The sequence below is a fragment of the Micropterus dolomieu genome, linkage group LG09 (assembly GCF_021292245.1).
Source record: "Micropterus dolomieu isolate WLL.071019.BEF.003 ecotype Adirondacks linkage group LG09, ASM2129224v1, whole genome shotgun sequence".
Classification (NCBI taxonomy): Eukaryota; Metazoa; Chordata; class Actinopteri; order Centrarchiformes; family Centrarchidae; genus Micropterus; species Micropterus dolomieu.
Window position 1 is genome coordinate 29,768,493 of NC_060158.1, and position 11,599 is coordinate 29,780,091.

At 39.8% G+C, this 11,599-nt stretch overlaps 1 protein-coding gene across 1 annotated transcript in view; it reads right to left on the reverse strand.

The window, feature by feature from the left end:
- The window catches only part of LOC123976309 (ankyrin repeat and MYND domain-containing protein 2-like), an 817,726-nt gene that overhangs the window by 666,497 nt on the left and 139,630 nt on the right, over positions 1–11,599 (reverse strand). The window lies entirely within an intron of this gene.

The following is an 11,599-nucleotide window of genomic DNA, read 5'->3' on the forward strand; positions in this document are numbered from 1 at the left end:
GCATGGGGGAGATGTCAAGTGGAGTTTGTACATGTTAAAACACCTGGACGGTGGCTGGACTATGGGTAGCTAGGGGCTTTAAAGCTGCATTCACTTTTTTGACAACTTGTGAGAACTGCTGCAAGCTGAAAACAAGATATCTGACATAATCTCACCATATAAAGTTGTTCATCTGGTGTTGGGCGGGTAGTGTACCGGAGGGTATCGGAGCTTTTTTTACTGCCAACAGCTGCCTGCTGCTGGAAATGATATTGGCTTAAACAATGAGCTGAAAGACACTAAAAAGCTCTGTAGCACTTCAGAGCTGATGATAATTCTCTGTGGGTTTGTCACAACAAATGACCACTTCCACATTACGCATAGTCATGTAATCCATTATTAATATAAACAGATTGATTAGTGCAGCTTTTAAGATACTGAACGTAGTTGTATTCGTCCCAAACAGGGCATTGATGTCAATTAACCCTAAACAGTCACACTCAAATATATGGAACTTAAACATGCACATAGTGATGAAGAGAGCACTCTATACAGTATGTACCTGTTGAGTTTTGAATGTAATAAGCCTTACAAACTTGCATATGAAATATAAATATTTGGCTAATCTGTGTATGTAACTGGAGTGAACAATTTGTCTTCCTAGTGCGCTAACGTAGGAGAGTATAGTGATTTTGCACTTTGGAGAACGATGAAATGTGCTGCCTGCATACCGCTGTCAGTCATTTGTACTGAGTGTTAGTACTCAGTCTGTGGTTTTCTCAGCCTAATTCCTACAGTGATTGAAATAGGTTTGGTGTTGAGACCACGGGAGAAACAAACTGACCAGTTTAGAGCTTTGTAGGGAGGATTAAGAATGAGGAAGGCATCTACCTACAGGTCTACGTTGGCTACTTGGCTACATCAATGAAAAGCTACTCCAAGAAACCACTAACAGCTTTGCTGTTGACTGAAAAGGACATTGCCTGGATGTTTTTTGCCACATGATATCTTGAGCTCACAACTGACTCTTCTCTTTCTATCTCCAGTCAACATACTGTTTTTTTGTGGTGATAACTTCATTATCTAAAGAAACCGAATTATTGTGTGATAATATTCAAGTCTTTAAGACCTTTATCCTTGGTTAATGATTTAATGGTTTCATTAGCTTGAAAACAATAACAAATGGTTCACTTCTTGAGTTTTGAATGCCTTTTATTCTAAGGTCATTTTTTTGTCCTTTTCAGTCAACACAGAAGCTGCGTTAGCGGCTGCAATAAACATTTTATGTCAATCAGAGAAATGTCCATTTAAGAGTTGCCATTTCTGTATATAGAGCTACAGCAACCTGTACAGCTGCACACGTCTGTCAACTTGTTGCAATTTCTGTGGTCAATTGTCAGCTATTTTTCATTGATGTAGCTAGTTAGCTAGCTAGTTATGCAGGAAGATAACATCCCCGTTCTTGATTCCACCTACTAAAGCTATGGTTAGTTCATTGTTTCTTCACATAATGGTTTGATAACTACATCAGGCCTGTTTAAATCTCTGAACAAATTGGAGATGTGAGCAGCTATTCAGAGGTGTGGAACCAAGCTGATTTGTTTGTAGAAACAAAGATTTGACTGCACTAGTTTTGACCAGAGTTGTCTGTGTAACTTCAAGCCTGTTCATCTCAGTGTCCCTGGGTTGCTCCATGGCAGCATGCATTGCTGTCTGCCACAGTGTATTTTTCTGATACGGCTAGGGTAAGCCACAGTTTCAAATTCTACACAAAGAAGGGGATGTTCCTCAAGATAAGACTGAGGTGAAAGGAAAAGGCCTACACCCAATGTTACAAAATAATACATTAAATTTCCTGTTATAGAAACACCACAAAAACTGTTGTTGTATCGATGTTATTTACAGTAATTAAACTGGGATCTCAGCTAAAAACATATTACTAACCAGGAAGTCTACCGTGCACCTGTTCTCAGTCTGGTTCAGTTTCCTGCTCGCTCACAGGGGTCTAGAAGAGAATTAGTCCAAATCCAATGTTGGATCATTGCCTTACATACCTGCCCGTATGGGCTTTGAAACCTTCCTCTCATGTTGATAGTTTTAGCAGAATTGGTCACCATGCTTTCTTGTTGTGTATGATTTCACATACAACCTGTGTGGTGTTAACTTTCAATTATGTGTTTCAGATTATTCCTGCAAACATTATGTGCTGTATTATCTTGTGCAAACATTACTTGTGCAAACAAGATGATTACTTGTGTGAACAAGATTACTTAAAATCATCTTTCAGGACTTCAGGTATTTACTAGACTTTCAACTGCATTTATGGTCTGTATCAGCAAATGGAGTTGTATGCTCAGTTGTTGTGGAGTTGCTAGTACGCTACAGTAGTATGTGAGCCTTGAGTAAAGATTTTCTTTCACAAACTCTCTAGAATGCTCACATTCACTTTCATGTAATTTGTGCAGTGTAGGTGAAATCTGTCATGGACATATCCTTGTGATGTCTGTACATTTTAAAATGACATTTGTATTTACAGATGTCATTTGTGGATGGAAGTGTTTGTCTAGACAAGCAGCAACAGTCAGTCAGCAGCACCTTTTTTTGAAGAATGTTTGGACATTGTACCCTAATATCATTATTTTTTCCATCATGTACAGCTGCAGTTATAAAGAAGCCTGAAGGTTCCACAGTTATACAGTATATGTTGATTTGTGAATGGATCTGATTATGTCTTTTCTCTGTTTTTTGAATATGTTTTGTTTATAAACATAATAATGGAGCCAATAACATAAAATCCTGCTCAACTAAATTGTTATGATATGTATGTGATATAACATGACTTGCAAACTTCACTGCACTACAACAACACATTGTATTAAGTTGGAACCAGGCCCTTAGCTTCCTTTGAGGAAACTGGGGTCATGTTCTTTTGCATTTCTTCTGTGAGTTTGGGAGTTTTAGAAACTTGGGGGGAGTTCATAATTCATAGGAAAATATATATATATTTATTTTGTCTGTGTAAATTTTAGGCAGGTGTGAAAAACTGCTATAATAAAGTAAGAATTCTTTCAAAAATACACATGAACAGAAGAAAACTTTTAATTCAAATCAGTATTTGGTGTGACCTCCCTTTGCCTTCAAACAGCATCACTTCTTTTAGGTCCACTCTCACATAGTTTTTGAAGGACCTCGGCAGGTAGCCTGGAGAACCTCCCACAGTCCTCCTGTGGGTTTTAGCCTCAGTTGCGTCTGTCTCTTCATGTAATCCCAGACAGACTGCATGATGTTGAGATCAGTGCTCTGAGGGCCACATCACTTCCAGGACTCCTTGTTGTTTTTTACGCTGCAGATTGTTCTTAATGACTTTCGCTGTATGGTTGGGCTCGTTGTCATGCTGCACAATAAATCTGGGGCCCCTCAGATGCCTCCATGATGGTACTGCATGATGAATAAGTATCTGCCTGTACTTCTCAGCATTGAGGAGACCATTCTCCCCAACTCCGTCTGCAGAAATGCAGACCCAAAATTGCAAGAACCTCCATCATGCTTCACTGACATTTGTTCTTGTACCGCTCTCCAGCCCTTCAGCGAAAAACTGCCTTCTGCTGCAGCCAAATATTTCAAATGTGGACACATCAGTCCAGAACTGCAGCCATTTTTCTGCACCCCACTTCCTGTGTTTCCATGCATAGTGGAGTCACGTGACCTTGTTTCCATGTCGGAGGTATGTCTTTTTGCCCACAAGTCTTCCATGAAGGCCACTTCTGAGCAGACATCTCTGGACAGTAGATGGTGTTCCAGGGTCCCACTGTTTTCTGCAGCTCTGAGCTGATGGCACTGTTCTGTCAGTAAGTGTTGTAAGCATTATGTGTCCTTCATCTGCAGCAGTAAGTTTCTTTGGCTGACCACTGAGTCTACAGTCCTAAGCATTGCCCGTTTCTTTGTGCTTCTTCAAAGGAGCTTGGACAGCAGATCTGGAAACCCCTGTCTACCTTGAAATGTCTCCTAGGAGAGACCTTGCTGATGCAGTATAGCCACCTTGTGCCTTGTTGCTGTGCTCAGTCTTGCCATGGTGTATGACTTTGACAGTAAACTGTGTTCAGCAGCCTCACCTTGTTAGCGGAGTTTGGCTGTTTCTCACCCAGCTGAATTCCTCCAACACAGCTGTTTCTGTTTCACTTAATTATTGTGTTTCAACCTACATATTGAATTGGTGATCATTAGCACCTGTTAGGTAAAATTGTTTAGTCATACACCTGATGTGTACCATGAAGAACTGTTTTGAAGACAAAGGGTGGTCACATCTTATATTGATTTGATTTAGATTTTTCTTCTGTTCACTCACTTTGCATTTTGTTAATTGATAAATATAATCTATTAACATGTCTATTTTTGAATGCATTCTTACGTTACAGACTTTTTCCACACCTGCCCTAAACTCTTGCACAGTACTTTGTGTGACAATATTACATTTTTTACATTACAATATTGCATACTTCTGAGCATAATTGTAGAATACTGAACCAAATTATTGTGAACAGTTGTTTGCGAAACATTATTGGGATTCATACATAGTACATGCAATTCTCAAGAAACCTCAAAGTTGCATTGACACATCCCACTTTGAAGGCTTGAGAGGTCTCTGGTGTTCAAAGTGAACAATGATTGGCATCAGTAAGAGCCAGTAAAAATCGCTGGTGCAACCATTCTATAAAAATGTACTAATCCAGACTGAGTAAATTATCCACAGCAGAATGAACAGAGACAGGCAGGAAACACTCGACATACGAAGACAATGCGACAAAGACATAACAGAACTGAAGACAATAAATACAAACACACATAGTAGCTGGGAGGAAACCTTAAGGTAACTAACCAGCTAAACAGGAAACAAAGCTAGACAAAGACACATGAGACTGAACACTACAAAATCACGCAGGAAGCGAAGTATGCGGAAATTTGCGAGTATGAATCTAATAAAATAAAACAGAAAACTCAGAACAAATGAACAACTGACCTAACAAATGAAGGAAGGGACGACAATACAGAGTCACAGAGCAATAACCCCATGAGGAAGGGTATGAACAAGAACAAAACAGGAAAATATGACAAGCCCAAAGCCCAAAACAACAACAGATCCATGTCTGGATTTATCTTAAGGAGCAGCCCATCCTCACCAGAGAAACAGCTGTATAGGTCGATTATGCAGCAGTTTATTATTATGATCCATGTTTATGTTTTTTGTCAGACCTCAATCTCTAGCAGCAGAAGATGTCAGGTGATGTGGTATAAAGAGCGACAAAGTCTGTGTAAGGAGGTGTTGAGGTGGATGGATGGATGAGGGAAGGCAATTCAGGAATGTTACTCAGGATGCCGAGGTTGGAGTCCCGGTGAAAGAAAGTCAAAGTGGACATGCTTGAAGTTAAAAGACTTTTTGTAGATGAGTTATATCACGTTACTTGCTTAACGGTCTGTTGCTAAACCTAACCAAACTACCACCATTTCACAATGTTTTCTACGTGTTGTTTCCACGTCATGTGACTTCACTTATGTAATGTACTAAAGGACCAGTAAGCCTGTCCGGATTGCCAACGCTCATACGTGTTGTTTTGGGACACTTGATAATTGACCCATTTTGTCATTTAGGTATGAGGATGTGTTGAAATGAGCTGCAACTTTCTCAGTGCATTGTGTTTTTTTTGTGGAGAGAAATTAGCCAACAGTTGCTTGAAGCCAGTGCACCTCCGACAACATCCCAGCACAAAACATCGTGTCATGAAAACTTTCTGACTTCATCTCAAAAAATGATCAAAACTTCTCCACAACATCAGCAAAGCATTCAAGGCTTCTTATGTGAGGTCTTTGCTCGTAGCTAAAGCCAAAATACCATTCACTGTAGCTGAAGATCTATTACGTCCAGCTGCTGTTTTATAGGCCGAGACTATGCTGGACAAAAAAGCCGCAGATATAGTATCTCACAAAAGTACACCCCTCACATTGTTGTAAATATTTGATTATATCTTTTCATGTAACACTGAAGAAATGACACTGCTACAATGTAAAGTAGTGAGTGTACAGCTTGTATAACAGTTTAACTTTGCTGTCCCCTCAAAATACATCACACAGCCATTAATATCTAAACCGCTGGCAACAAAAGTGAGAACACCCCTAAGTGAAAATGTCCCTCATGTAGAGCTACAATCTGTCAGCTCTCCATGAGGCATTTGATGACAGCGATATAGAAGATACTGAAATGGATGAACAGACTTCTAAGGAACATATTAATATGACGCACATACCAATAAAAAGCCATAACCCCAATAAAATAGAAGCAAAGAGATCCAAAAGAAAGGATGACAGTACCAGTGCTGTGATTCTCCACAGGCAAACAAGGAAGAATTTTCTGCACTTCAGAAGAAAACAACAAATTCATGTGAGGAACACGCTCACTACATAAGGAGATGAAACTTGAGAATGATTGATCTTCCAGAATAGTTGTTGACCCAGTAGACCTGGGCTGCAGTCAAAAAGTCTTTTTTGCTTAGGAAGGTTCCTAACTGAGTAAAGTGACCCAAAAGTATTGAAGTGGCAGCTATGAAGAGCTGGTCGAATTCTCTACATGCTAAGGAAAGGTGCTTCAGTGCATTTCTTATCTCCTTTAGTATAGGGTACACTGGGCCATCCTTTACGAAAGGAAACCAGATAAATAAATATCTAGGTGTCTTGATAGATAGCTCACTCTTCTTCAAGTCTCGCATAAACCGTCACAGGGGCTTTCTTTACCCGCACTGCTAAACATGCTCTGGTGAAGATGACTATCAAACTGATTCTCGATTTCAGTGATGTGGAATATAGAAATGCCTGTAACCCTTTCTTGAAGAAACTAGATGTGGCATATCATGTTGCAATCCACTTTAATACCGGAGCCCCATACAACACCCATCACTGAGACATGTACTAGTTGGTTGGCCCTCATTACACACACTCCTCCTAACTCACTCATCTACAAGTCCTTCTTAGGCAAATCTCCATTGTACTTAAATTCATTAGTTTCAGTGTCATTACCAACCCGCAACCTGTGATCAAACAGGTTTATCTCTCTGGTCACCTCAAAAGTCCACACCTCTTTTGACTGCTACTACTTTTAATTCCCAGCAGCCAACGACTGGAATGAATAACAAAAACCCCTGACACTCGAGAGACCCTTGTCTCAACTTTTGCATTATTGCATGTGTTAAACCTAACCTATTTACTGTTTTATTGTACTGTACAAAAATAGGTGGGCTTGAGTTTCTTTTAGAATGTGATTTGAGGGATATTAAGTTGTCAAATGTCCATAGACTTTTGACAACTTTGATCATTTATTGGATCACTATGGTGACCTTTTGGATCATATGGCCTTTATAGACAAAAATAATTTAAATTGTATTCATGAGAGTTCAGTAAGATCTGTAAAGAGATCCCTCACTTGCTGATTCAGTTAATCCAAAATACCATAATTTACCATAAAAAAGTGACTGATTGCAACTTTAAGGATAAATTTTAATTTATCTGTGCGGTTTTTAAGTGAAAGGTGTAGCATGACTATAATAGCGGGTTGCATACCCACGTTCCTGCTGCACAAACTTTCCCTATCATGAAAAAACACATTCAATAACACATTCTAAATGTATCAAATGGCACATTTCCCCTAAGGCCAAAGAAACTCATTCAATTTCTTAAAGAAATGTTTAGATTTTAAGTGGATCCTGTACCTTTTGTAACATGGCAAGCAAATCATTAGCACATGTCCTCTGTCCAAAAGATTTTGGTCACACATAAAGAATTGGATCTTTGGATATAGGGATAGTGTATGTTTTTTAAATAAATTCTAATGAAATTTTTTGTTTGTATTTACTATTTTTAATTTTTCTATATTTTTATTCTTATAAATCCCCCCATTTCTTTTCATTTTGTATGTATTCTCCACGAGTTCCTGCATATGTGTTTTTGTGTTTAATATTTTTTTAAAGGAAGCTTTAAATTAGCAGTATTAGCTAGCAGTATTAACAGTTAATAGTCCCATTGTATGTTGTTACAGAAAGCAGTGTGAATGTACAGAGAATAAGAGTTCTAATCATTTGTCCATGGTAAGCAGCTTTGTGTTTTTGCCAGATTGCAGCTTCTAATGCTGTCTTCATAGGCCATCTTCTTTTAACTGGAGGCTCAGTCAAATTTGTTTTTCTTTAAATTAATTTCAATTGTAGACCCAAAAGAATAAATATTATATGATATCCTAAATCACTTTCCCACTGAAGTAAATAGCTGAGTGTAGATTGAATTCTCCCCTTGTATGATAATTTCTTACCACTTATAAATTTTAATTTATTTCAATGTAAGTTAATATTATTCTTGTTACCAAAGACTATATTTTTGTTAAGAGTTCCCTCTGGCTATATTTTCTATAAAGCTTTTTCTGGAAAAATGGGTTATATACTGCCATGTTTGTTTGTAAATGTTACAATTTTCAATAAAATATTAAGGTAAAAAGCCGGACCGGCCATTGGCCATGGCTGCTAACGCAATATGTAATGATCTCTGTTGAGTGAGGTAAGGACGTATTGATTTAACTTTTTTAGAAGAAAAGAATAAACATGTGATTGCCTTAAAATTGGAACAATATCTGAACACTTATGGGATCATATCAACAAATTTTTACAAATGGTGCTAGGGAACCAGAGAGTGGGAGAGCAGGTTTTTGGGGTATATATAGTGCAACTGGACCTGAGGATCTCCAGAAAATTACAAACTGTCTTTACAACAAAGCAACTGGTGATTATTTGGGCTCTGCGGTGGATTGAGGATGTGAATATAAGTGAAGCCTTATCTGCTCTGAATCTGCAGCTGCTCTGATGGCCTTGAAAGGTGGTAAAACAAAAGTCACAATGCCTTTTTGGAATAAATGTCTAATTAGTTTTTTTATTTACCTGTTGCTTTGAGGAAAAGCATAAACTCCTCAGAATCAGAAGGAGTTTTATTGCCAAGTTGTGTTTTACACAGACAAGGAATTTGCTGTGGTGATAAGGTGCTACACGTAGACAAACATACAGTCAACATAAATAAATAAATATGGAATAGAAGAGCAACGTTGCAGATATATACATGTGCAATATTCTGGGTCTGTGCCGTGCAGAAGTAACGCAACGTAAGAGAATATTGTGTACATATAAATATATAAACTGACAACATAAAAATATACAACAACAAAGATCAACAATCAACAACAAATATGTGCAACGTGCCGGGTCTGTGCCCGACGAGATGAAACAGTATTTACATGAGACATTTGTATCATTTGCAAGGGGGGAGTGTTAGTTTGGGACCTGGGCCTTGTTAATGAGGCTAGCTGTAGACGGGAAGAAGTTGTTTTTGTGGCGAGAGGTTTTGGTCCTGATGGACGGCAGCCTCCTGCCAGAGGGGAGAGTCTGAACAATTTGTGTCCGGGGTGGGAGGAGTCAGCTGCAATCTTTCCTGCTTGCCTCAGAGTCCTCGAGGAGTACAGGTCCAGAAGAGAAGGAAGACCTGTTGGCTCTGTAGGCGAACTGCAGGGGGTCCAGGAGTGGGTCTGTAATGAATTTTAGGTGGGACAACACAAGGCGTTCAAAGGACTTCATAACCACAGAGGTCAGGGCGACGGGTCTGTAGTCATTTAGTCCTGTGGTCCTTTGTTTTTTGGGGACAGGGATGATGGTGGAGGCTTTGAAGCAGGCTGGCAGATATCATGTCACCAATGAGGAGTTAAAAATGTCTATGTACTGTCTGAACCCCTTCCAGACAGAAGTGGTGTCGTTTGCAGAGAACTGGTTCTTTAGTCTCTCTGAGTACTGTTGTTTACCTGCTTGCACCTCCCTGCTAAACCTGTACTTTAACACCCTGTTACCACTCCTAAATGCCTCCTCCTTTTCCAGCCTTAGCTGTCTGAGTTTAGCTGTGAACCAGAGTTTGTCATTGTTCAACTCACCCTGGTGCGTGTTGGTATACATGTGTCCTCACAGAAGCTGATGTAGGATGTCACAGCCTCTGTAAACTCATCCAGATTGTTGGTAGCATTCTTGAAAAAGTCCCAGAGAGTTCAGTCCAAACACGCCTGAAGATCCTCAATAGCTTTACTAGTCCACTTCTTGTCCTCACTACAGGTTTACAGAGCTTTAGTTTTTGCCTGTAGCAGGAATTGAAAACTCCCCACAACAGCGTCAAATAAATTTATAGTGTGATTAAGTGGCCATGGGAAGTTAATGCCTCCCAGCAGCATCCTGACTCTTGAAGGAACGGCATCAAAAACAATCACATACTCTTTAACTGATATGGGAATTTGATACATCGTCAAAAAATCTGAGTAGCTATATAGTCTCCCATTGGTATCAAACAGTTGACCGACACGTAAAATATTATTGTTAAACTAGTTTTGAAAAAATATTGACTTGTTTTTATAGAGAATGTCCTTATTATTCCAAATATATTCAATTCAATTCAATTTTATTTATATAGCGCCAAATCACAACAACAGTTATCTCACAGCACTTTTCATAAAAGAGCAGGTCTAGACCGTACTCTATGATGTTATTTACAGAAGCCCAACAGTTCCCACCAAGAGCAAGCACTAGGCGACAGAGACAAGGAAAAACTTCCTTTTAAGAGGCAGAAACCTCGAGCAGAACCATGGCTCAGGGTGGGCGGCTATCTGCCTCCACCGGTTGGGGGTGAGAGAGAGAGAGGGAGAGAGAGAGAGAGAGAGAGAGAGACGACGAGAGAGAGAGAGAGGGCAAGAGAGGAACAGAGAGAAAAAGAGAGGGATGGAAGGAGAGAGAGGGGAGGGAGGCAGCCTACATAATATACACACACAGAGGTACAGACAGAAAAGGTGATGTTGCTATAGACTAAATGAAAAATGGTACAGATATTTATAGTAGTGTTAATGGTAACAATTGTAATGTTAATGATTATAATAACAATAGGACTAGTAACAATAGTTGTTGCAGCAGAGGGTGTCGAGCAGGAACACGGGGGCAGCAGGTGACCCGCAACCACAGCTCCAGAGCCAGAAAACCTGCAGGAAGTGATAGGAGGAGAGAGGAGAGGGACGAGAAAGCACAAGACTACCGGAAAGGGGAGAACTTGTGTTAGTAACATGCAATGGGATGAGGTTGCATACAGAGGGAGAGAAAGACGAGGAGAGAGGAGCTCAGTGCATCATGGGAAGTCCCCCGGCAGTCTAGGCCTATAGCAGTATAACTAAGGGATGGTTCAGGACTACCTGAGCCAGCCCTAACTATAAGCTTTATCAAAGAGGAAAGTCTTAAGCCTGCTCTTAAATGTGGAGATGGTGTCTGCCTCCTGAACCCAAACTGGAACCTGGTTCCACAGGAGAGGAGCTTGATAGCTGAACACTCTGGCTCCTAGTCTACTTTTGGAGACTCTAGAAACCACAAGTAACCCTGCATTCTGGGAGCGCAGTGCTCTGGTGGGGTAGTAAGGTACCATGAGCTCTTTAAGATAAGATGGTGCCTGACCATTAAGAGCTTTGTAGGTAAGAAGAAGGATTTTAAATTCTATTCTGGATTTTACTGGAAGCCAATGCAAA